This window comes from Sapajus apella, unplaced genomic scaffold (assembly GCF_009761245.1).
Source record: "Sapajus apella isolate SASKATOON/1434 unplaced genomic scaffold, GSC_monkey_1.0 scaffold95, whole genome shotgun sequence".
In the NCBI taxonomy this organism is placed as follows: Eukaryota; Metazoa; Chordata; class Mammalia; order Primates; family Cebidae; genus Sapajus; species Sapajus apella.
In genome coordinates, this window is record NW_022437035.1 from 4,732,295 (window position 1) to 4,757,953 (window position 25,659).

Sequence of the window (25,659 nt, forward strand, 5' to 3'; positions counted from 1 at the left end):
AAGGCCATTGTCAAATGGCTCCTCTATGGGATCCATAAACCAGATCAAACTCTTTAGCCAGAGTCAGCTCCATTCATTTAATAGTGTATCCTCTGAATTTACAAGTATGTTTATATAGATATTTTTTAATAATAAGAAGCTATTAATTTGACTGATAAATAAGATTACAATTATCCAAGCATTCTTAAAGTAAACTGCAAAAATCCAAGACAATATTCTTTGTGGGTTTTCTCAGTCTTATTTTTTTTCTTTTTAATAAAAGACAGGGTCTCACGATATTTCCCAGGCTGGTCTGAAGCAACTCTTGACATCTCAACCTCCCAAGTAGCTGGACTATAGGCATGCACCAATGCATCCAGCAAGACAATAATCTCTGGTTTAGACTGTATACTCTTCAACTGTGTTATTCCACAATTTTATATACTGTACCTTATTCTTCTCTGGCATGTTGATTACACTGAACTACTATAGTTAATAAATACTTCATTAGAGCACTATAGATGAACATAATCTGGTAATATTCTTTACGAAGTATCCTCTTTAGATTGGGAAAAAAAAAACTTCACATGTAGTGATATGGTTTGGCTGTCTCCCCACCCAAATCTTAACTTGAATTACAGTTCCCATAATTTCCAAGTGTTGTGGGAGGGACCCAGTGGGAGATAATTTAATCATGGGCACAGTTCACCCATATTGTTCTTGTTATAGTAAATAAGCCTCATGAGATCTGTTTTTTGTTTTTGTTTTTTTGAGATGGAGTCTCACCCTATTGCCCAGGCTGGAGTGCAATGGCACAATGTCGGCTCACTGCAACCTCTACCTCCCGGGTTCAAACAATTCTCCTGCCTCAGCCTCCTGAGTAGCTGGCATTACAGGTGCCTGCCACCATGCCCAGCTAATTTTTGTATTTTTGTTGGAGATGGGGTTTCACCATGTTGGCCAGGCTGGTCTCAAACTCCTGACCTCATGATCCCCCTACCTCAGCCTCACAAAGCACTGGGATTGCAGGGATGAGCCACTGCACGTCAATCTGGTGTTTTTTACAAGGGTTTCCCTTTCTGCTTGGTTTTCATCCTTTCTTGACTGCTGTTATGTAAGACACGCCTTTCACCTTCCACCATGATTGTGAGGCCTCCCCAGCCACGTGGAACTGTGGGTCTATTAAACCTCTTTTTCTTTATAAATTACCCAATCTCGGGTATGTCTTCATCAGCAGCATGAAAAAGGACTAACACATATAGAGTCTAACAAAAGGGATTAAAAAACAAACCTTAGAGTCTTAAACATACATGTACTGTCTAGCACAGATAGGGCTTCATAGATGTTCCCAAAATTTGACAATGTTAGCACAAGTTCAAAATTTAAGCACTTTTCTCATAAGATGGAGTCAATCAGAGCACTATTATCACTCAACCAGATCAAGGTTGAATTGATTTTATAGAACGCTGGTTAGACATGGTTTATGACCTCAGTAAGTGAGAAGACACAAATACGACATTATCAGTGATGCAGTGTAAAAGCCAATGGACTACAAGTTGGAAGCCCCCTGATATGAGAATAGCCATTAACTAGCTGTATGTCCTCAGACAGGTATCTCTATCAGAGCCCTAGCTGTTTCAGCTATAAAATGAGGGCAAGGTGCTCTCTAAGATCCTTATCTGATCTGAAAGTTCCAATTCTAAGCATATAAATATCAGGAATCAAAATATTAATAAAAATCACATAATAAACTACTTCCAGTTATGACAGACTAGTCTGTAGCAGAAGAATTCATCTGCCAAAAACAACTTTTAAAATAGTATCATTTTTAAAAATCCATTCAAAGGCATTGGACTGGTATTGAGATATTTGAGATGGAAGGGACCAAATCCTGGACAAGAGAACTCACAGAAACTTAGCAGAGCTTTCAGCAATCCCCAGGACTAGGGAGATAAAACCTGAAGTTCAGAGCTACCAAGGAAGCCAAGGTTTGATGTGCCATTGCAGAATGTGAACCCAAGTGTCAGAGCCACCACTATCCTCAAGACACTTGCTATTTTATAAGTAGCATACACCTAGGGGACGAGAAGACAAATAGAAAGTACCTGCAATAAATCAAGTTATTGGCATCTCATGGTACTAGAAAGATAAAAGCTAAAGTTCAGAGTCCACCAAGGTGGTGGGGCCTGGTAAGTACCTCAGATTTAAAGTTGGGACTATTCAAAAACTAAAGCCTAAGAGTAAAGTTGAACCAGAAATTGGTTTAACTGAAACCCAACTTTGAAATATCTCATTCTTGACTGCATTAAGACGATCTACTCAATGGAGTAGATCGTCTTAATGAGATACTATCTGGCAGTAATATCTACATGCCTGCCAGATATTAAAGGAAATGTTGTCTAGAGGAAGGTAATATCATTGAGATTCTCTTAACATATTTTATATACAATGGCCAACATTCAATAAAAATTGAACCAGGCACAACAATAGGACCAGGAGAAGAAACAGAAAATATAAACGAACCCATAAATTATTAGACATAGAGCTTAAAATAACTTATTAATATATTCAAGGAAAAATGATAAGCTAGATAATGTCATCAGAGAACTGGATTCTATTTAAAAAATGAAATTGAAATTCTGAAAATATAACTAAAATTAACAATGTGATATATAGGCTTCATAGCAAGTTGAACACAGCTAAAGAGAGATCTGTGCTCTAGAAGACAGAATACTTTAAAAAAAGCTAAGCTGAAAGACAGATAAAAAGGATAAAAAATACAGTACAAAGCATTATGGACATATGGAACGTGGTACAAAGGTATAATATATGCAGTAGAAGACCTAGAATAGATGGACAGGAAGAAATGAAGCAGAAGCAGTATTTGAAGAGATAATAGCCAAGAATGTTCCAATACTAATGAAAAGCATCAAACCACAAATTCAAGAAGCTCAGTGAATCCCACACAGAATATAGAGTAAACCACACCTCCACAATTTTACAACAGAAGTGCTGAAAACCAGGCAAAGGAAAAAGCAAGAAGAAGGGGGAAAAAGATACTATCTTCAATAACAACAACATTTAGACAGTTTTCAATAGAAAAAAGTGGAAACAACCCAAATGAATACATAAATAGTATATATATTCATATAACAGAATGCTATATAGAAATGAGCATACATGAATTACTGGTATAGGCATCAACAAAAGTAAGTCTGACAAACCTAACAATGAGGAAAAGAAACCAGGTACAGAAGATATATGAATCCATTTGTATAATGTTCAAAAATAGGAAATACCAGGCTAAGTCAGAATAATGGTTATTCTGTGGTTGTGATTAACATTGGAAGGAGACAAGAAACTCTAATGAGTTACTGGTAACTCCAGTTTCTGAAATGCATAGAGGGTAAAAGGATATATTTACTTTGTGAAAATTCACAGAAAATTCATTTAAAAATTATTTGTGTACTTTTCCATACATAACAGTTCAATAAAAGTTTATTTAGACACATATATACATCAATGTATAACAGGAGTCTTTAACTGCAAATTCATTTTACAAATGATTCACATACACAACTTCTTTCCTTCTTTCTATTCACTGCTTAATGTACCTTCCAACTACTCCTTATTTGGGTTCAAAAGACACTAAGGATTGGGATGGTCTTAGAAATAGGAGCAAAATCTATAGTACATTTGTAGATTATTAAGTGAATAAGATACTAAGGACCAGGCTGGGAACTTGGTCTCATTTAAGATATTTCTGTGGCGAACCAATTTAAAGACAAGCAAAACAAAAAGAATCTAAGACAAGAGGGAAAGACTGTTTTTAAGAGTTGCCAAAAAAGAAGTATGGATTGCTGGATTGCAGAAATGATGCTAGTAAGAATGCATTAGGCTGGGCCTGGTGGCTCATGCCTGTAATCCCAGCACTTTGGGAGGCCAAGGCCGGCAGATCACCTGAGTCAGGAGTTTGTGACCAGCCTGGCCAACATGGTGAAACCTCATCTCTACTGAAAATACCAAAATTAGCCAGGTGTGGTAGTACATGCCTGTAATCCCAGCTACTTGAGAGGCTGAGGCATGAGAATAATTTGAACCCAGGAGGCAGAGGTTGAAGTGAGCTGAGATCGCACCACTGCACTCCAGCTTGGGCAGTAGAGTAAGACCGTCTTTAAAATGAAAAAAGAGAGAATGCATTAGGAATTTGATAGAGTAGATCAAGAAAATAAATGTAAATATAATATCTTGAACCCCACAGTAACGAGCCTGTTTGTGATAGATTAAACATTTAGCAATCACTGGAAGAACCAGAAGAATTTTAAAATAGGATAGATTATTCAGTCTGCATTATGTAAGTTCTAGAAGAAATTCTACACTTCTAAAGCAACTTAAGAAAGTCCATCAGTCTGGTAAAAGCTTTGGCAAAGATTTTTCCAACTTTATGCATGCTTCACCTGAAATAAGGAGGGAAGGACCTTAAATTAAATTCCCATCACTACCATGAGTTTGCCTCAAACAATAAGACCATTACATAGTTTGTGATACAGCCTGTTAATAAAACAATCTTAATAAAATTCGGTAGTTGTTGTTCTTACAGGATCTCATATGCAGTGAAGGTGGCTTTAAAACAAATTGGACAATGTTAGGAACCAGGAAGATAGTCCAGGTTTTACAGTATTGTATATCTTTTTCCATTCCAATAATTCTGCAGACTCTGCTGTGCCTTGGAAAAGACAGTTGTTGATACAAATATGCATGTTTGAACTTATAATTGTTTTACAAGAAAGTGCCTTCTTCCTCACCTCTTTTATGAAAGAAGACACTCCAGCTGCTTTTTTGGAGAGAGTAAAGATATTCTGCAATAGAGTAAAGCAATCTTTGTTTTTTAACTCAGAATGGGAGGGAGGAAAGGGGATAAAGTTTTAAAAAAAAACAACATCGGTTTTTCTAACTATGCCGCCTACCCCTCCACTCCATTCTGATGCTGAAATGGTGAGAAGATTGTCAATCAATGGGAGTATGGGGTGGGAGCTGGTAAGTTTGACTTACAAGTTTACTTACAGGTGGCTAGGTGATCCTGACCTCCCAGTTGAAACAGCACTGGACTAAAACTGACCTACAGAAAGTACTGCCACTAGTCATTTTTTTTTTTTTAAGACAGGGCCTTACTTTGGCGCCCAGGCTGGGGTACAGTGGCTTGATCTTGGCTCTATAGCCTCAAATTCCAGGGCTCAAGCAATCCTCCCACCTCAGCCTACCGAGTAGCTGGGATCACAGGCATGCACCACACAACGCTTGGCTAATTTTGTGTATTTTTTGCAGACACAGGGTTTCGCCATGTTGCCCAGGCTGGTCTCGAACCCCTGAGCTGAAGTGATCTGCCTGCCTCAGCCTCTCAAAGTGCTGGGATTACAGGTGTGAGCCACAGCGCCTAGCCCACTATTTTTATTATAGGAACCCTTCTAATGTATCAACACCCAAATCTTGGTTAGCATAATCCACTGGGATCATGAGCTCAGGGCTAAAGTAATAGGATACAATTGTATATCAAAGGAAAAATAAGTACCTGGCTGATTTGGATTCAGGAGAAAGATGGATCTGAATTAGTAATAAGATTTGATTAGATGGACAGGTAGAGTTATGCTACTGCCAAGTATATATAGTAACTATTAATAGAACTTCTCTAATGGCTTTCTTGGCTTGAGGAAGATATTAGGGATGATAGTCATGGCAGCAACTGCTGTGGCAGCTAAAACTTACTGTCCACATGCTTTATGCTAACCATTGTGCTAAGTCATTTATTGCATATTATCCCTATTTTATGGATTAGGAGACTCAGGATTAAAGAAGTTTAATAACTTACCTAAGATCACAAAAATAGTTAAGTGTCAGACTGAGGACTTAACCAAAGTCTATTTGATCTTAACTATGATCTTAACCACATTCTGCTTATAAATTCTGATCAACATAGTTAATTCCTTATATGTCTAATATTTCTAGATAATTTATATTTGTTAAAATACTTAAATTATGTAAGTATTTTATTCATCCTGTAATCATTTTTAGTTTCCTGATTTGACTAAGCAAACCTCCTAAGAAACACTTAAAAGATAAAACTTAGACTCAATCAATTACCACAAATTCTAAATAAAATCAGTAAAATTAGTGGTGTTAGCACAGACTAAAATAATAATTTTAAAAAATATTAGAAAGTTCTTGCCACTCTCAATCTTCCAGGAAAGGCTGAAAAACATGTTCTAACACACCTTCAAAAAGCAATGGACACCTGGCTAGCAAGTCTGCAGAAGAATATTAATTACGAAATAAACCCAACAAGGAGTTCAATAGTGATTTCTTTGCAATGTGATTTCTCTGTGGAAAAGGACAACTTTGAGATTCATATATGTTGTATGGTAATTAGAGAAAAGTACCTTTACTCAGGGAGAATAAAAGATTCTGATTACTGCTTCAAAAACAGATTGGTTTTAGTGAGCTAAAACTGAAATAAGAAAGGATTCCTAATTTGGATCACCTTTATCAGTGAATGGGAAGGGCATTGTTCTACAATCTATGTTAATCAGATTTTAATTATTCTAAGCCACAGTGACAAAAATTAAACAAACCTCAGTGATGCTTTCACAAAATTAAAAAGGACTGTAGGAAATTATACTTTCTATTGTTTTTGTTTTAGAAACTATCTTTTTAAAAACCGGACACAGGGTAGATTTTGTTTCAGCAAAGATAACAGCTTTGTATCAATTATATTCCAACTAGCTAGCAATACAAATTTCATGTTATTTTAGAAAACCATAAAACCATAACCAAAACTAATAACGCCATATTATTAGCTATGTAGTATTATGAAAAATCATCCATCCCCCTTAAACTTTAGTCTTCTCATCTATGAAACAGAAAAATTACTATTAATTTGCTTCAGTTTCTCCACTCTGGCCCCCAGGATCCCAAAGTTAAAAATCAGGTAAGTGCAAGATTACCTGGCAGCTGTTCTGTTGGGGCAGCCTGCCACCCATTATACCAGAATGACAGCATCTTAGCCGCAAAAGTCGCATTCTTAGCCTTAAAGATTGTCATTAGTATTTTTAGGAACAATACCTCTCAGTCCCTGAATGGCGCTGCAGTCTCTGATATGTCAGGTTATATCTGTTTCTGAGCCTTTTAATTTTGATTCTTTATGCTTAACTCTCTTATTTGTTGGTTCAATCTGCAGTCCCTAATATGGGTGTAGCACATGCATTATCAAGTAGAAGGCTTTTGGTATATCTCAGGAAGCCTGTCTCCCTGCGAAACCACTGAATCATATCAAACTACATAAAAACCCATTCCTGAAATCCAAATACCTTCTCTGGGTTTTTGTAGGAATAACATGAAATAATGTATACAAAAATAAGAAATCTATTTGTAAATATTAATCACATGCAAATAATCCATTATCAATGGTAATCATTATTTTAAATGACTAGGATCCAGTTAACATTCTATAAATTGTATCATTATGGGTAAAATAATTAATTTAGAATCTTCAGAAGTCCTATAATTATAACAAGAGAAAACTACTTTTAGATATAACAGATTGAAGCAAGTCACTTGATGATCAAATCATATCATTCCTATAAGGCTTCCTATTTCTCAGGATAAAATGACAGGGTTAGCCCTGGTGATTTCTAATAAATTGCATAAAGTACTTTCTCCATGGGACCTATATCTCATTCTCTGCCTCAGCTTGGCACTTTCTTTAGAGAGAGGTGGCTCCCCAGAGCAGACGCTATAAAACAAAAGGCCCTGGCCGTGCAAATCAAAAAGCATTCCCACCACTGCTAAAGCAAAGACAAGCCTGCCACTGCCTTCATCTGTTCGTACCACTCAAACTGCACCTTCAGGATAATGTGTACTTCATTGATTTTGGACATCTAGTTGAACCTGGTTTCAGCCATATATGAACATTTTGCTGTGATATGGTTCTAGGATATGCAGGGTATGCATAGTCAGGAAAGAGATAAGAATTGTGAAGTGGTTTTGCTTTCTCAGCATTGGGAGGTAGAGTCCGGGCTACTCAGTGAAATTTGTTCCACCTGGGTCAGCTCTTACTGGGAATTCGAATCACTAGAATTATTGCTCATCCTTCTTTCACTACCAAGACTTCTATTTTTTATTTTTTCTAAAATTTTACTGTGAAAATTTACAAAGATACAATCAAAAGAACTGTACAGTAAATACCATAAAGTATAGTAAGATTCTACATTTCTAACATTTTGCTAAATGTGCTTTATCACGTATCTATCCATCTTCTCAACGATCTAGTTTTTTTTAATACAATTTAAAGTAAATTTCAGACATTAGTATACTTTACCCCCAGCATGTATAACACTAACTAACACACTTATATTTTCAGGTAAAATTTATATATAGTAAAATGCACAAATTTTAAATATACCATTTGATGAGTTTTGACACACACATACACCTAGGTAACCCAAACACATTATTAAGAGATGAAACATTCCCATTGCCATATAAAGTACCTTTACATCCCTTCCTAGTCAATCCTGTCCTCACCTTTGCTCCCAGGGACAACCACTGATCTGATTGTTACAACTACAGATTAGTTTTGCCTAGCCTATTCTAGCACTTCTTATTAATGGAATTATAAAATATGTTATCTCTTAGTGTCCGATTTCTTTTGCACAGTCTGATGTTTTTGAGATTCATTCCTGTTGCTACATATATTTTATAAATATGCAGTTTTTATATCCATTCTTCCATTGAGAAACACTTGGGCTATTTTCAGATTTTGCTATTATGAGTAAAACTGCCATAAACATTCTTATACAAGTCATTTTATGGACATATGTTTTCAGTTCTCTGTTGTAAATATCTAGCAGCAGACTTGCTGGCCACAGGGTTAGTGTATGTTTAGATTTTAAAGAAACTGCAAGACTTTCTCCAATGTGGTTGTACCATCTCATGCTCCCAACAACACATGAGAATTAAATATAATACATCAATGTATGCTGTAAATCCTATAATTCAATGGTATAGTTTTTGTTTTAGTCATACGCATTTTAAAAAAATTAAAAAGAAAAAGGTAAAATAAATTGTTTTTCTTTTTTTCTTTTTTTTTTTTTTTGAGACAGAGTTTCTCTCGTTGCCCAGGTTGGAATGCAATGGTGTGATCTTGGCTCAGTGCAACCTCCCAATCTCGGGTTCAAGCGATTCTCATGCTTCAGCCTCCCAAGTTTCTGGGGTTACAGGTATGTACCACCATGCCCAGCTAATTTTGTATTTTTAATAGAGATGGTGTTTCACTATGTTAGTCAGGCTGGTCTCGAACTCCTGACCTCACATGATCCACCCGCCTCAGCCTCCCAGAGCGCTAGGATTACAGGTGTGAGCCACTGCACCCAGCCAAGAAATCTGTTATATTTATCAACATATTTATTATGATCTCTGGAGTTTTTCCCTTTTTTTCACTGCAGATCTGGGTTTCCATTTGATGCCATTTTCCTTCAGAATAAAAAATCTTTCTTTAGAGTATCTTATGTTACATGTCTATTGATAATTTTCTTGGTTTTCCCTTATTTTTGAATATTTTTATTTTGCCTTCACATTTGAAAATTATTTCTACAGATTACTGAATTCTGGGGTTGACAGATTTTTTTTCTTTCAGCAATTTTCCACTGATCTATCTTCAAGTTCATGTCTCTTTCTTACAAAAACAAACAAACAAACAAAAAACATAGATTTTTTTTTTCTTTCAGCAATTTGAAGAATTTCTCCCACTGTCTCTTGGTCTCCATTATTTCTAATAAGAAATCAGCCATCATTTGTATTGTTACTCCCCCTCTATCTAATGCATAATTTTTCTCTGGTTGCTTTCAAGATTTTCTCTTTATAATTGGTTTATAGCAGAATATAAAGCAAATAGATGTTGTTCTCTGTATTTATGCTGCTTGAGATTAGCTGAGCTGTTAGAATCTATAAGTTTATTTACTTTTTACTAAACTTGGGGAAAATTTTAGCCACTATTTCTACTAATATTCTCTTTGCATCATTTTCTCTGTCTTGTCTTTTTGTAACACGTATACAATTATACATATGTAAGACCGTTTGATATTGTTCCACAAGGCACTGAGGCTCTGTTTATTCTTTTTAATCTATTTTCTCTATGATTTTCAGATTGAATATTTTCCATTGATCTATCTTCAAGTTCATGTCTCTTTCTCTGTCATCTCTAATGCTTTTTAAGCCCATCAATGACTATTTTAGATATTATATTTTTCCATTTTATTTTCTTAAAGTTTCTAATTCTCCATTGAGACTCCCTGTCCACTCAGGAGCATATTTTACTTTACATATTTAGACATAGCTACAGTAACTTTTAAAACTCTTTTCTATTAATTCCAACATCTGGGTTATCTTGGGATTGGTCTCACGGAATGCCTTTTTTCTTTAGTATGAGGTATATTTTTCTGTTCATATGTCTGATAACTTTGGACTATATCCTGGAAATTGTGAATGATATACTGTACATACCTGAAATTTTGTTATATTATTCTATACAATATAAACTTTTTCATTTTAGCAGTTAACCCTGATGAATTCAAACAACAAACTGTTTCTCCTGAGGTGGGCAGCAGGTGAAATCTCTATTCAGTTCCTCCAGCCTTAGTTGAGTTGGTTGGAATCTGTCCTCACATGCTTAGGGGCTACCTAGAGAACTGATCAGAATTTATACATAGAATTTGGGGCTCCCCTACATGGCTCTCCCCTTTACAGGATTTCCCACCTCACTTTCTGGTTGTTTTTGTGGCCCATACTCTGCCCTCTAATTCCTCAACCAAAAAGGCTACAAGTTTCTATATAATTTTAGTAGCACTGTGAGGACTGGGGCTATACTCTCACAAAAAAAAAAAATATAAAACCAGGGAATTCACCCAGTGTTATGCTCTTTTTCCAAGTGTTAATTCTCTCCCAGTTTCTGCCTGTTTGGTTATTCCTAGTACCCTCATATAGTTGTTTGTTTTATATTTTGCCCACAGTTATGTGGCTGTGCTGATATGAGTGACTTTGCCAGAAGCAGAATCTTCTCTCTGGGGATAAAAATGATCCCAATATAAACAGCATATACTATGTAAAAATGAAAGAAGTCTAAGACTCACATTGCTGCACTTTTTGTCTCCTGATTAAAGAGGCAATGTACAACAGACTCTAGCAGCACTAACCAACAGAAGGTTCTAAGATGATAAAACATTTTTTCTGTGCTGTGCAATATGGCAGCTACTGGCCATATTAGTCTATTTTTGCACTTAAAATGTGGTTACTGTGATTGAAAAATCAATTTTTTTACATTTAATTAATTTAATATAACCACATATGGCTAATAGCTACTATGCTAGGCAATCCAGCTCTAAAAATTATGTCACCTGGTCTTCCTTTTTTTACAGATAATGAACTGCAGCCCAAAGAACTTCCACAAGAGGGCTGGCCATAATATAAGGCCTCTAGTGGCAAAACCAGGATTTGAATTTAGATCTCCTAATTCCTCATCTCAAGTTGCTTCTACTCTACATATGAAGGGACTACAAAATGTTATGACTGAAAGAGGAGAATGAAAAATATAAGAGATGAAGTGGTGATAAAGTAGAACTTCAAAAATTATAGTTGGAAAAGATGAAACAGTGGAGGGGAGAATGATTTGCAAACACATCATACATTACACATATATACACATATATTCCCTGGGTGTACAATTTCTTTTGAGGTGGTAATTATTTTCTCAGCAGAAGGAAAAGAGCTTTTTATAACTCATTACAGGCCCAAAAAGTCAGACTCAGCTGATTTATAACACAAAGTACAAAGAGCACAATCAAGAAATTGATGTCCTGTCTCCATTCTTTGCAAGCATCTACTTTCCAAGTCTTACAGTCTTCAGTGATTTGAGAGTCACTATTTTGCAATCCTATTTGTTTCTCAAAAGCCTGTAAGATACACACCCCAGAAAAGGTTGCCAAGCCTTCCCCTCATGAACTTAATACTCCCTATGAGGATATGTTTCTCTGCTAAAATGGAATGCTTTTTACCTTTTAACCCACTCTCCTGTACTATTAGAAGTAAAATAATTACCTCAACTACATTCTTTCTCTCTTACACACACACACACACACACACACACACACACACACACACACATCCCACAACACTTTGTATGGATTTCATATTAGCATTATTGCAAATTATATAATAAAGCACATAGCGTAGAAAATGTCTGCAAAAAGGTCCAAGAAAAATAGCATTGTTTTCAGGGAAAGTGCTGTGGTCGGGATGATGTCATCAGAAATCATCTAATTAATTTCCTGTAGCTACATCCTAAAGGAAATCCAGAAGGCTTAATTTTCTCACAAAGTCTAGTGGTCTTTTCTTTTGGTGAGTAACCGTTCATGCAAACCCAGAGGTGTCAAATTGATAATGATTATGATTTACTTTTATTCTTCACAATCACAAAAAATGAAATTTCATTTTAAAACATGTTTCATGTGAAAGGCATAATCGGAATATAAAATGTATCCTTTATTTTAGAGATAAGGTCTCACCATGTTGCTCAGATGGCCTTGAGCTCCTGGGCTCAAGCAATCCTCTCACCTTAGCTTCCCAGGTAGTTGAGACTACAGGTGCATGCCACTACATCTCGTTAGAAGTATCCTTATTAAATGTGAATTTTAGATTTTAGTTACTGAGAGCAAAGTAACTGCAGAAATGATGAGATGATTAAACTGAGTTGGTATTTACTACTTGGTTTTATATGACAACTGCTCCAGCTTTGAGTAAAACAAAGATTACCTCTCATAAGAACCAAGGAGAGGAGAGCACTTTTTACCTACTACCACCCTCAATATTCTTCCTCCAGGCCAACAGGCATTTATCATGACTGGCCTGGAATACCATAAGAGGTTTGCCAGGAGATGTGAGCTCCTCAAGGGCAAGAATGATGGCATATTCATCTTTATATCCAAAGGCATTAGAGCACCTGGTACATAGCAAGCACAAACATGTTGAATGGATAAATGGATGAGATTATTAAAACAAATAAACTGTGCCCCTTTCCCACCAGAAGCTCCCAATTCTACAGTGGGGAGCACAACACCGTTACAAACAAATATATGGGAAGTGCTATGCTAAGGGATGATGACAGCGAACCACAGTTTCTCAACCAATTTGAAAAAAACAAACTAACAGATTGATATCAAGAGCTAAGGTGTTTAAAGCAGCCTTTCTGGTAAGCAGTTTGGGTAAATCTTTTTTTTTTTTTGTCGGGGGGGAGATGGAGTTTCACTCTTGTTGCCCAGGCTGGAGGGTAATAGCATGATCTCTGCTCACTGCAACTTTCACCTCCTGGGTTCAAGTAATTTTCCTGCCTCAGCCTCCCAGGTAGCTGGGTTACAGGTGTCCACCACCACACTCAGTTAATTTTTTACATTTTAAGTACAGACAGGGTTTCACCAGGGTAAATCTTTTCATATAAAACATGTATTGGATATGACACCAAAAACATAGATAACAAAAGAAAAAATAGGCAAATGGGACTACATCAAATGAAAAGCTTCTGCACAGCAAAAGAAAACAATCAACAAAATGAAAAGGCAATCTATGGAATGGCAGAAAATTTATAAAACATATATTAGATAAGGGAATTCATACAACTCAATTGCAAAAAAAAAATAATAAAAATAACCCAATTAAGAAACAAGCAAAGAACCTGTATAACATTTTTACAAAGAAGACATATTAATGACCAACAGGATTAAGAAAAGGTGTTAAACATCACTAATCAATGAAATGCAAAACAAAACCACAATAAGATATCACCTCACTGCTGTTACGATGGCTATTACCAAAAAGAAAAGAGATAACAATTGTTTGCAAGAGTGTGCAGAAAAGAAAATCCTCGAGCGCTGTTGGTGGGAATGTAAAATGGTACAGCCATTAAGAAAACTAGTATAGACATTCCTAAAAAAATTAAAGCAGAGCTACATTATGATCCAGCAATCCCACTTCTGAGTATATATCCAAAGCAAATGAAATCAATATGTCGAAGATGTGTGCATTCTGTTCACTGCAGCATTATTCACTACAGTCAAGATATGGAAACAACCCAAGTGTGTGTAAGGTGGATGGATTCAGAAAATGGTGTGTGTGTGTGTGTGTGTGTGTGTGTGTGTGTGTGTGTGTAGACACACACATACAAAAAATATATATGTGTAATGAAATATTACTCAGCCATAAAAAGAAGAAAGTCCTGACATTTGTGAGACAGCAGAGATGACTCTGAAGAACATTATGCTAAGTGACATAAGCCAGAAACAGAAAGACAAATACTGTATGATTTTACTTACATGGAATTCCACTTATATGTGAAACTTTTAAAAAGTCAAACTCATAGAAGCAGAGTAGAACAGTGGTTGTCAGGGCTTGGGATGAAGGAAATGGGAAGATGTTGGTCAAATGGTACAAACCTTCAGTTATAAGATGAATAAGCTCTAGGAACTCTAACACACAGTATGGTGACTACAGTTAATAGTACTCTATTGTTTACTTAAAATTTGTTAAAGAATAGATCTTAAGTGTTCTCACCACTCCAAACACAAACAAACAATAACGTATAATTTTTAAATATTAATCAATTTAATCGTGGTAATTTCACAATGTATACCTATACCAAACAATCATATTGTACGCCTTAAATACACACAATTTCTATTCAGCAATTACACTTCAATAAGGCTAAATAAAATTTTTTAAATAATATAATGTATAAGACACCTGTTGACCCAGCAATCCCACTTCTCAGATGCTATTCTAGTTCTAAACGTATACAAAGAGACTTGTATATGGTCTTTTTTACAGCAACCATGTTTGTAATGGCAAGAAAATAACAACAACAAAACCCAAACAACTCCCTGAATTTCAACAGTGGACAAATGGTACACCCATAATACATACTAGTACCCAGAAGTTCAAAACAATGTAGTTGATCTATGTGTGCTGACATTAAAAGAGTTTCAAGAATTTCAGTAAAAAATCATTTGGAGAACAATATCACATTCCCATTTATGAAAAATAAAACAGTACATTTTTATATGTGTATATTTAAATGTACAGCAAATGGGCTAGAACCCCACTAATAGAAAAATGACATAAGCCACAAATACGAACTTTCTAGTAATCACATAAAAATATAAAAAGAAAAATAAAATTAATTTTAATAACATTTTACTTAATCCAATGTATTCAAAATATTATCATTATATTATAAACAATATAAAAACTTAGTAATGAGATACTTTACATTCTTTTTGTTCATTCTAAGCCTTGAAGTCCAGAGTGCATTTTACATTTACAGCACATTTCAATTCAAACTACCCACATTTTAAATGCTCATGTGGAAGTAGCTACCACAATAAGCAGTATCAATCTAGGAGCATACACTTCAAACTGGTAATAGTGGTTACTTCTGGAGAAGACAGTTTTTAAATCTTTTACATCAATAACTAAATCATATATTACCTATGCAATGATAAACTATACCAATAAAAAAACAAGTAGTATGGGAATGCAGATGGCTGAGCAAATAGCCCTGTTCCCAGAGTTGCTGAATATCTGGATCAAGGAGGGGAACCAGGGAAAATTAAAATTTAAAAATACCATTTACAATAGTAACACACACACACACACACAAACATCTAAGGATAAAATTAAGAAATGATATGCAATACTTCTACACTGAAAAGAATAAAGCATTGCGGGAAGAAAATTTACAAGGCCTAAATAAATGGAAAAATATACCATGTTTATGGAATATAAGATTAAAATATATTTATAGATTCAATCCTATCCCAGTCAAAATTCCAGCATGATGTTTAAGCAGAGGAAAGGAGAACTAACAAGCTAATTATAAGACATACATATATGTAAAGAACCTGGAATATCTACAGCAATCTTATAGTAGAACAAAACTACAAGAATTACATTATCAAGTATCCAGACTCATTAAAAAGCTACAATAACTAGGCAATTTACTATTGTCACAAAGACAGACAAAATTATTAACAGAACAGAGTCCTTATATGTACACCTTAAATCTTACTTATGACAAATGTAACAGACAGTACAGTCTCATGAATATAGAGTATTGGCTCAACTGGATATCCATGTGGGGAAAAAACATGAACTTTGATTTCTACCTCAACGCAAACCAGTTAATTCCAAGTGGCAGTAGATCTAAATGCAAATGGTAAAACAATAAACCTCATAGGAGAATACTTCCATGGCCTTGTGATATACAAACATTTTCTTAAACAAAAGACAAAAGGCTCTAACTAATAAACGAAAGTATTGATAAATTGGACTTCACTAACATTTGGTATGATATTAGGTAGAGAAGATGGAAATTGAGAAAAAGAGGTTCAATGTGGCAGAAATGACAACTAAACCTGAAAAAGGAAAATGTTGCTAAGGAGTCAAAGGTGAAGCCTTCTTTACAAAGAGACCAGAAAGAGTAAAGATACAGAAGGGTAGAAGCAGAAGGCCAGCAGACTTGCATAAACAGATTACAAAGTGTACAATATACAGAGTAGTTGAAGGTAAGTTATAAGAAAAGGTTACGAAGGGATTTGGACTTTTTCCTGAAGGGTAAAAGGCTGTCAGTGGCTTTAAGTAGGCTTTTTCTAATGATGTAATTCATGATCGGAACTAAATTTTAGAAGAATAACTCAAAGAGCTTATAGAAGATGAACTAGATCAAAAAGAAACTAGAATCAGGACAGAGTTAAAACAGGGCTTCACAAATTACAATATTTACATACCCCAGTGTGACAAGAGGTATGCAAAGCTACCTGATAAAATCAACAGTACTTTTTGCAGGAGTATCTTGTTTATTTGAATATTTAGGAAAAAACTTCACACTAAAACACTGATATAATGTAGTCATATGCAAAACTCATATGAGTTATTTACATGACAATAACATCAATAATAACAATAGCATCCCTTTTGTATACTTATTATGTCTAAGGCACTATGCTCATCAAGCACTTTATATGAATTCATTTACTTCTCACAACAATAAGCAAAATAGATACTATTAGAATTACTTCCTCCATTAAACTACACATACGGAGTTGTTTGCCCAGATGTGTGTTTCTGTATACTTTTTTCTTTTTACTTTTTAAATTCTGTAATTAAGGTTGAACAATTCTTTACAATGCTGATAATATAACCTGGTATAACCACTTTGGAAAACTGGCAAAAACTTCCTAAATGTAAACATCATATGCATGGCCAAATACCTAATAGAAGTAAGTGCTGATTCTCATCAAAAGATACTCACAAAAATATTTATAGCAGCATTTTTCTAAAAGCAAACTGGAAACAACCCATGAGTCCGTTAGTACAATTAAAAGAATTATATACTTTTTAGGTCATATGGTAATAAGTGGCAGAGCCAAACTTCAAGCCTAAATTTGTTGAATATCTAATTTCACATTCTCAACCACCATCCTATATTGGAAAGACATTATTTACTCATGACAGCAGCTTCAGACTTTGCTCATAGATCCAAGCAGTATACATCCTTTCTCTTCCACTTGTATAAGATTATCTATTAAAAAGTAGGAAAAGTTCTGAAAGGAGGCTACTGTAACAATCTAGGTAAAAGAGATGGGAGGAGACAGAAAAGAGATTTCTAACACAGAAAGAGAATCAAGTAACCAACTAAATATGAGAGTGAAGGGAAGAGGTGGTTTGGGCAACAGGATAGCGGTGAATACAGAAGTAGGCAGGGACTGAGGGCTCAGTCAACATGAGTTGAAGGTACCTATCCAGGAGGCAGTCGGAATGAGAGTATAAAGCTCAAGAGACAAATCACACTGATAAAAAATACTTTGGAGACGGGGCTCGGTGGGTCACACCTGTAATCCCAGCACTTTGGGAGGCTGAGGAGGGGGGATCACGAAGTCAGGAGTTCAAGACCAGCCTGAGCAACATGGTGAAACCTGTCTCTACTAAAAATACAAAAATCAGCTGAGCATGGTGGTGTATGCCTATAATCCCAGCTACTCAGGAGGCTGAGACAGGAGAACTACTTGAACCGGGACCTGGGAGGCGGAGATTGCAGTGAGCCGAGATAGTGTCACTGCGACTACAGAGCAAGACTCTGTCTCAAAAAAAAAAAAAAAAAAAAAAAAAAAATTGGAGTTATCAGCATATTTGTGTATCAGATATCCTGAAGAGAGAACACTGTCTCTAATAGTATGTAATTTATGTACGCTTCTAACAATTAATATTAACTCACAGGAAGGCCTCTGTGAGCAATTAAAATTAATTTTGAAACCATTAAAGTAGACAGAAGGTTAGCTAGAATTTTAAAATCCTGTGGAGAATATACCCTCTCCCCTATTAAGCATCTGAGAGCAACAGTAGAAAAGAAAACCTGTTAAGCTATGCATTGGCATGCCTGCAGTCCCAGCCACTCAGGAGGCTGAGGCAGGAGGACTGCTTCAGGCCAGAAGTTCAAGGTCACAGTGCACTATGATCATGCTGGTGAATAGCCACTGCACTACAGCCTGGACAAGGTAGCAAGACCTCTGTCTTTAAAAAACAATAAAAATTTTTTTAAAAAATACATTTTTTGACCAGGCACGGTGACTCACGCCTGTAATACTAGCACTTTGGGAGATCAAGGTGGGTGGATCACCTGAGGTAAAGAGTTCGGGACCAGCCTGGCCAACATGGTGAAACCCCATCTCTACTAAAAATAAAAACTAGCTGGGTATGGTGGCACAAGCCTGTAATTCCAGCTACTTGGGAGGCCGAGGCAGGAGAATCACTTGAACCTGGGAGATGGCGTTTCCAGTGAGCCAAGATCGCACCATTGCACTCCAGCCTGGGTGACAGAGCAGGATGCTATGTCAAAAAAAAAATTTTTTTTTTTTAAGAAAACCTATTGCTTTTTAAAGGTAAGTAGACAAACTACTTTCAGGCTGGTATCTAGCTCCTTCAGAAAATCCTAAAACTTATTATAGCCAAAGATGCAAGAAGCAGAAACATGCAGCTTTATATCCTTTCCTCTCATAGCATTTACAGTATTCATTTTTGCTTGTAGTATACTGTATTTTATTTCAATATCAAAATAAAGCAAAAGTGCAAACAAGATATAATTTAAGATCACACAAAGAATAGGATAATCATAAAATTTGTATTACCTGAACTTTTTACATTAAAGATAAGACTGCTGTTTGGGAGTGTTCTCAAAGTTCTAATCAGTGCAATAATTTGGAAAAAAGTAGGAGTGTAACATGAGAACAGAAATGTACAAAACTATCATTATCTTCAAATAATTTACATTGTAAGAAAATCTAAGATATTAAAAAAATTATGCACTAACATAATTTTCATATGGCCAATGACAAAACATGCAAGATAAATACCTTTCCTACATACCGTCAATAACTAGCTTTTTAAAAAAAATCATAATGAGGGTCTAGCATAGTCGATCTTGCCTATAATACCTGCACTTTGAGAGGCCAAGGAGAGAGGACTGCTTGAGCCAGGAGGTCGAGACCAACCTAGGCAACATAGTGAGATATTGTCTCTACCAAAAAATGTTTCAAATTAGCCAGGCATGGTGGCATGCACCTGTAGTCCCAGCTACTTGGGAGGCTAAGGTGGGAGGATCACTTGAGCCCAGGAGGTCAAGGCTGCAGTGAGCCATGATTGCAGCACTGCACTCCAGCCTGAGTGACAGAGTGAGACCTTGTCTCAAACATACACACACACACACACACACACACACACACACAAACACGGAAAAAATATCTCATTTCCAATGAGATACATGAAATATATAGCAAAAGAAAAACTCCCTAAAAGTGTAGATCATGTAAGAATAAACAGAAAGACAGACCAGGCAACTAAATGAAAAACTATTAAAAATACATCAATTTATTCATAAATAATATGTAAATTCAATACAATTCCAATAGACACTCCAACAAGTAATTATCTAGAATCTAACAAAATGATTTTAAAGTTCATTTATGGGGGAAGATAATAAGAATATCCTACACATTAAAAAAAGAATAACAGTATAGGACTTCTCTAGGAAATATCATGTATTATAGGGCAATGATAATTAAAACTGTGTTATTAGAACACAAAGTGTCCAACAGCTCAGATACAGCAATGCCCAGAATCAGACCAATACAAAATAACCAATACCACTATAGAAGAAAATAAACTGAGTATTAAAATTCTTTATTTTATTTATTTATTTATTTATTTATTTATTTATTTTGAGACAGAGTCTTGCTCTGTCACCAGGCGCCAGGCTAGAGTACAGTGACGCAATCTTGTCTCACTGCAACCTCCGCCTCCTGGATTCAACCAATTCTCCTGCCTCAGCCTCCCAAGTAGGGGGGACTACAGGCGCGTGCCACCACGACCAGCTAATTTTTGTACTTTTTTAGTAGAGATGTGGTTTCACCATGTTGGCCAGGATGGTCTCAATCTCTTGACCTTGTAATCCACCCGCCTCGGCCTCCCAAAGTGCTGGGATTACAGGCGTGAGCCACAGCGCCCAGCAGTTCTTTATTTTAAAAACAAAGGATAAAGTTCTTTAAAAAAGAAATTTAAAAAAACAGTCAACCCAAGTAGCGATCAAAGAAATGCAAATTAAAACAATAAGATATTACTTTTCTCTTAACCTATTCAATTGATTTTTTGGTTTTAATATTAATGCCTAGTATTGGCCAGTGCAGAGAAATGAAACCTTGGATACACTGCTGGTAGGCCTGAAAGAGATGCAGCATTCCCTGGGAGCACTTAGTAATAAGTATAAGAAGGCTTACTATGTTTATTCCAAACCGACCCACTTCTAATAATTTAAGTAAATGAAATAAGAGATGTGTTTAAAGATTTACATACAAAGACATTTTTCCAGATTTTATAATAACAAAATTTTGAAACAACCTAAATATGTAACAGTAGGGAAATAGATGAAATAAATGATGAGAAAGCCATAAGAATTTCAGTGGAACACTTAATAAAATGAAGACATGTGTTATATAAGTGCAAACAGTTATAAAACTGCAATACATGAGGATTTCCATTTTGGTTTAAATAAATATAAACAATTATAATTACATATATGACTAAAAGAGTATACCAAAAATATTAACAGTATGGTAAGCTTATTTTCATGTAGTTATTTCATGCAGTTATTTTCATGTAATTGTTATATAATTAGATAAAACTAATAAATATTAACTTTTCTTTTTTTGGAGACAGGGTTGCTGTCTGTTGCCCAGACTAGAGTACAGTGGTGTGAACTTAGCCCACTGCAACCTTGGCTTGCCAAGTTCAAGCAATCCTCTCACCTCAACCTCCTGAGTAGCTGGGACTACAGGCATGTACCACCATACCCAGCTAATTTTTTTTTTTTTTCCTTTTTGCAAAGATGAGGTTTCACTATACTGCCCAGGCTGGTCTCAAATTCCTAGGCTCAAGTAATCTGCCCACCTTGGGCTCCCAAAGTGCTGAGATTACAGGCATGAGCCACTGTACCCAACGCTATATTAACTTTATTAAAAAACAAGATTCTGTGACTATACTGAATAGAATTGTGGTGAATATTTGATCGTTGCTAAAGCCATGAACTCTCTTATCACTCAGCAAAACATGACTGATACATTAACCACAGTTTAGGATCACATTCCAAGTTTCACCTGTTCACAAAGCTTCCTCAAGTTTATACCAGTCTCTGCTCCTCTAGAATTCCAGAATTTCAGCAGTGATTAAGAGAACATTCATCATTTATTGCTGAAACAATGTCCTAACATTTTCATGTATTAAAGCTTGCCTCAAAGAGAAGGTAAGTCTCTTATAACCCTATACCATACTACCTAGACCTTGAACCCTAAGTGCAGTATTAGGTGCTTTATGAGAAGACTTCACACTTAACTGAATTAAATCTAGAATGGCCAACTAAAACTCTGAACCTAGATAAAATACATATTACTGAAATAGTTCCCTTTAGATATTTTGTACATTCCTTTAAATTCTAAACCAATATTAACTCCAGTCTTAACAATTGGTGGCTGGTTTCAGGAATATAGGAATAAAGATTTCCAGTAAAACATGGGCAGGTAAGAAGCAACACTCAAAAACAACCTTAAAAATTAGAGAAATGCCCGTGTTCACCAAAGCATTATTCACAATAACCAAGATACAGTAACAACCTAAGTATCTATCAAGAAATCAAAGTGTAAAGAAATTATGGCTTATACACACAGACACATACAACGGAATGTTATTTAGCCTTAAAGAAGAAGGAAATCCTGTCATTTGCAACAAGATGGATGAACTTGGAGAATATCATGTTAAGTGAAATAGGCCAGACACAGAAAGAAAATTACTGCATGATCTCACTTATATATGGAGTCTAAAAAGGCCGAATTCATAGAAGCAGAGCATAGACAGAATGGTCGTGGTAGTGGGGGCTGAGGGAGAGCAATGGGGAGATGTTGGTTAAAGGGTATACAGTTTTACCTATGCAGGATAAATAAGATCTAGATATCTAATGTATACCAGGAAGCTATAGTTAATAATATCATATTGTATACTTAAAATTTGCTTCAAGATTAAACCTGAAATGTTCTCTCCCTGCAACGCAAAGTTAAAAAGAAGAATTACTGAATGCTTACTATGTATCAGATACAGGAAATAAATTTATGCATAAAAAACTAAGAAAAATCCATTAATTTCTCATGAAAATGAAATGGTACTTTGTAATTCCAGAGGCAAACATAACAGAAGAAACACAGTGAGAAAAAAAGGGAAATTCCTAAGGTCAGTCAAGGAATCAGATAAACATGCTTGAGCAACATCAACCAGGAGCATGGGCTAAACAGGAGGAACAACTCAGGAGGCCTCTGCAATAGTTGAGCTATGGCTGACAACCCAAGTGGGCCACTATGAAAAGGGAATGGCCAGAAGAGGGTGTTAAGATTATTAATAATCAGAAACTTTGATGAGAATATTATTAAGCTAAGAAAAGGAATGTGGTAGCTGGATATTCTATCCTCACAGAAGGTAAAAAATAAATTCCCCTCAGTGGGAATCTTAAATTAACCCTGGAGTCTCTTACTTACACATAAAGAGAATAATATCCCAGTAGGCAGTCTTGTGAACTGCTGTAGTAGCGACTATGCAAAGATCAACTTTGGAAGGGCTGAGAAGCAACTGTGATACGTGGCAAATCTAAGATAGGTAGGTTTGGGGAAGGAATTGGTGCCAGTATTACCTCAGGGTCCCTTCCATCCTCATAATTCAATGATTTTTTTTTTTTTTTTTTTTTTTTTTTAGATGGAGTCTCGCTCTGTAGCTCAGGCTGGAGTGCAGTGGCAAGACCTCGGCTCACTGCAACCTCCACCTCCTGGGTCCTAGTTCAAGCAATTCTCCTACCTCAGCCTCCCAAGTAGCTGGAATTACAGGCACAAGCCACCATGCCCAGATAATTTTTGTACTTTTTTTTTTTGAGATGGAGTTTCACTCTTGTTACCCAGGCTGGAGTGCAAAGGCGCGATCTCGGCTCACCACAACCTCCGCCTCCTGGGTTCAGGCAATTCTCCTGCCTCAGCCTCCTGAGTAGCTGGGATTACAGGCACGCACCACCATGCCCAGCTAATTTTTTATATTTTTAGTAGAGACGGGGTTTCACCATGTTGACCAGGATGGTCTCGATCTCTTGACCTCGTGATCCACTCGCCTCGGCCTCCCAAAGTGCTGGGATTACAGGCTTGAGCCACCACACCCGGCCTAATTTTTGTACTTTTTAGTAGAGATGGGGTTTCATCATGTTGGCCAGTCTGGTCTTAAACTCCTGACCTCATGATCTGCCCGCCTCGGCCTCCCAAAGTGCTGGGATTACAGGTGTGAGCCGGCGCATCCGGCCATAGTTCAATGACTTCTTAACAACATATTGTACAGCAGAGGTTATAAAACAAAGAGAACACAGATGATATAAATTATACTATTGAGAAGAGGGAAGGCAGAAAAAATTCATTCTTTCTCTTTTACATCTATGATATTACCCATTTAAAAGTCTTTCCACCCTATCTAGTAATTGGACTAACATATACGGCTTGAAGGTTAGGAAAAAACAGTATAAATGTAGTTCTTGACTTATTTTTTTTCCGAGATAGAGTCTTGCTCTGTTGCCTAGGCTTGAATGCAGTTGCACGATGTTGGCTCACTGCAACTTCCGCCTCCCCAGGTGAAGCAATTCTCCTGCCTCAGCCTCCCTAGTAGCTGAGATTACAGGCAACCACCACCACACCTGGCGAAGTTTTGTATTTTAAGTAGAGACAGGGTTTCCCCATGTTGGCCAGGCTGCTCTTGAACTCCTGATCTTGTGATCTACCTGCCCCGGCCTCCCAAAGTGCTGGGATTACAGCTGTGAGCCACCACACCCGGTCAACTCTTGACATATTTATAGCAATTTGTCCCTTCACTAAATGGGCCTGTCTGGACAACTATGTGTTTTATTTCTTAAGCCTGGTTCTCACTTCATAATGCCATTAGTATATATCTGTCTCTAGAAGTCTGATCTCCCATTTCACTCCCTGAACATCAAAGAATCAGATCATCTGGCTTATAAGAATTGTTTGTAATGTTGGAGTTAATTGGGCAATAAGAAAAGTGTTCAGTTAACTTAGAGAATAAAATTGCCAAACGTCCGTGACCCTTCAATAGTCTGTTTTGGCGGCTTTCAAAGGCTTTTCTTTGCTTCTTCAATTCCCTCCTAGTGCCTGGCCATGTTCCTGAAACATGAAGTTGCTGGATCATTTAAACAATATAATTAATCTTTATAATGTGCCATAGAATTCTTAGATGTAAACATAACTAAACATATTTCTCAACACATAGAATGATTTATAAACTTATTGTTGCCTCTGCTATTAACCTTCTCTTCCCTATTAATAATATTATAATAAAAGCTATCATTTATGGAATTCCTTTGTGGAAATGCCATTATGGAAATCCTGGCACCATGCTGGGCACTTTACATATATTATTTATAATCCTACCACAACTGTGTTTGGAATAAATAGAATAATCATCATTTCCTGAATAAGAAAACAGGGGAGAAAAAGAAAAGTTAAGTTATAACTACTCCCAAGATTCCACAACCATGAAGGACTACAGCTGGGATTTAAATCTTGGTATATCTGATGCCAAACCTCACCTTCTTTCCACTTTGCAGACATTCTCTAATCATGTTACATCTACTGAATATTAACTCTTTGAGCATACTATAGTTCATCTCTTTAATAAAGACTAGGATGATACTTCTTTACCACTATGATTCAGATATCAAACTTAGTATGCTTCTGAGTTAAAAATCCACCAAAACATCAATGTAAACAGGTTGCAGTAATAATATTTGATCTTAAAAAAACCCCACAATGTTTGCTTTTTACAATTAATGAGTATGCTATAATAATATAGCTTTTTTCTACTTTTACATAAATTTATGCACATTTGAAGATAAGAATGATGCATCTGACAAAGCTGTTAGATCCTGAGGTCGAGAACAAGGTCTGATCT

At 36.1% G+C, this 25,659-nt stretch overlaps 1 protein-coding gene across 3 annotated transcripts in view; it reads right to left on the reverse strand.

Moving 5' to 3' along the window:
* The window catches only part of TTC28 (tetratricopeptide repeat domain 28), a 669,357-nt gene that overhangs the window by 273,636 nt on the left and 370,062 nt on the right, over positions 1–25,659 (reverse strand). The gene's annotated exons all lie outside the window — the stretch shown is intronic.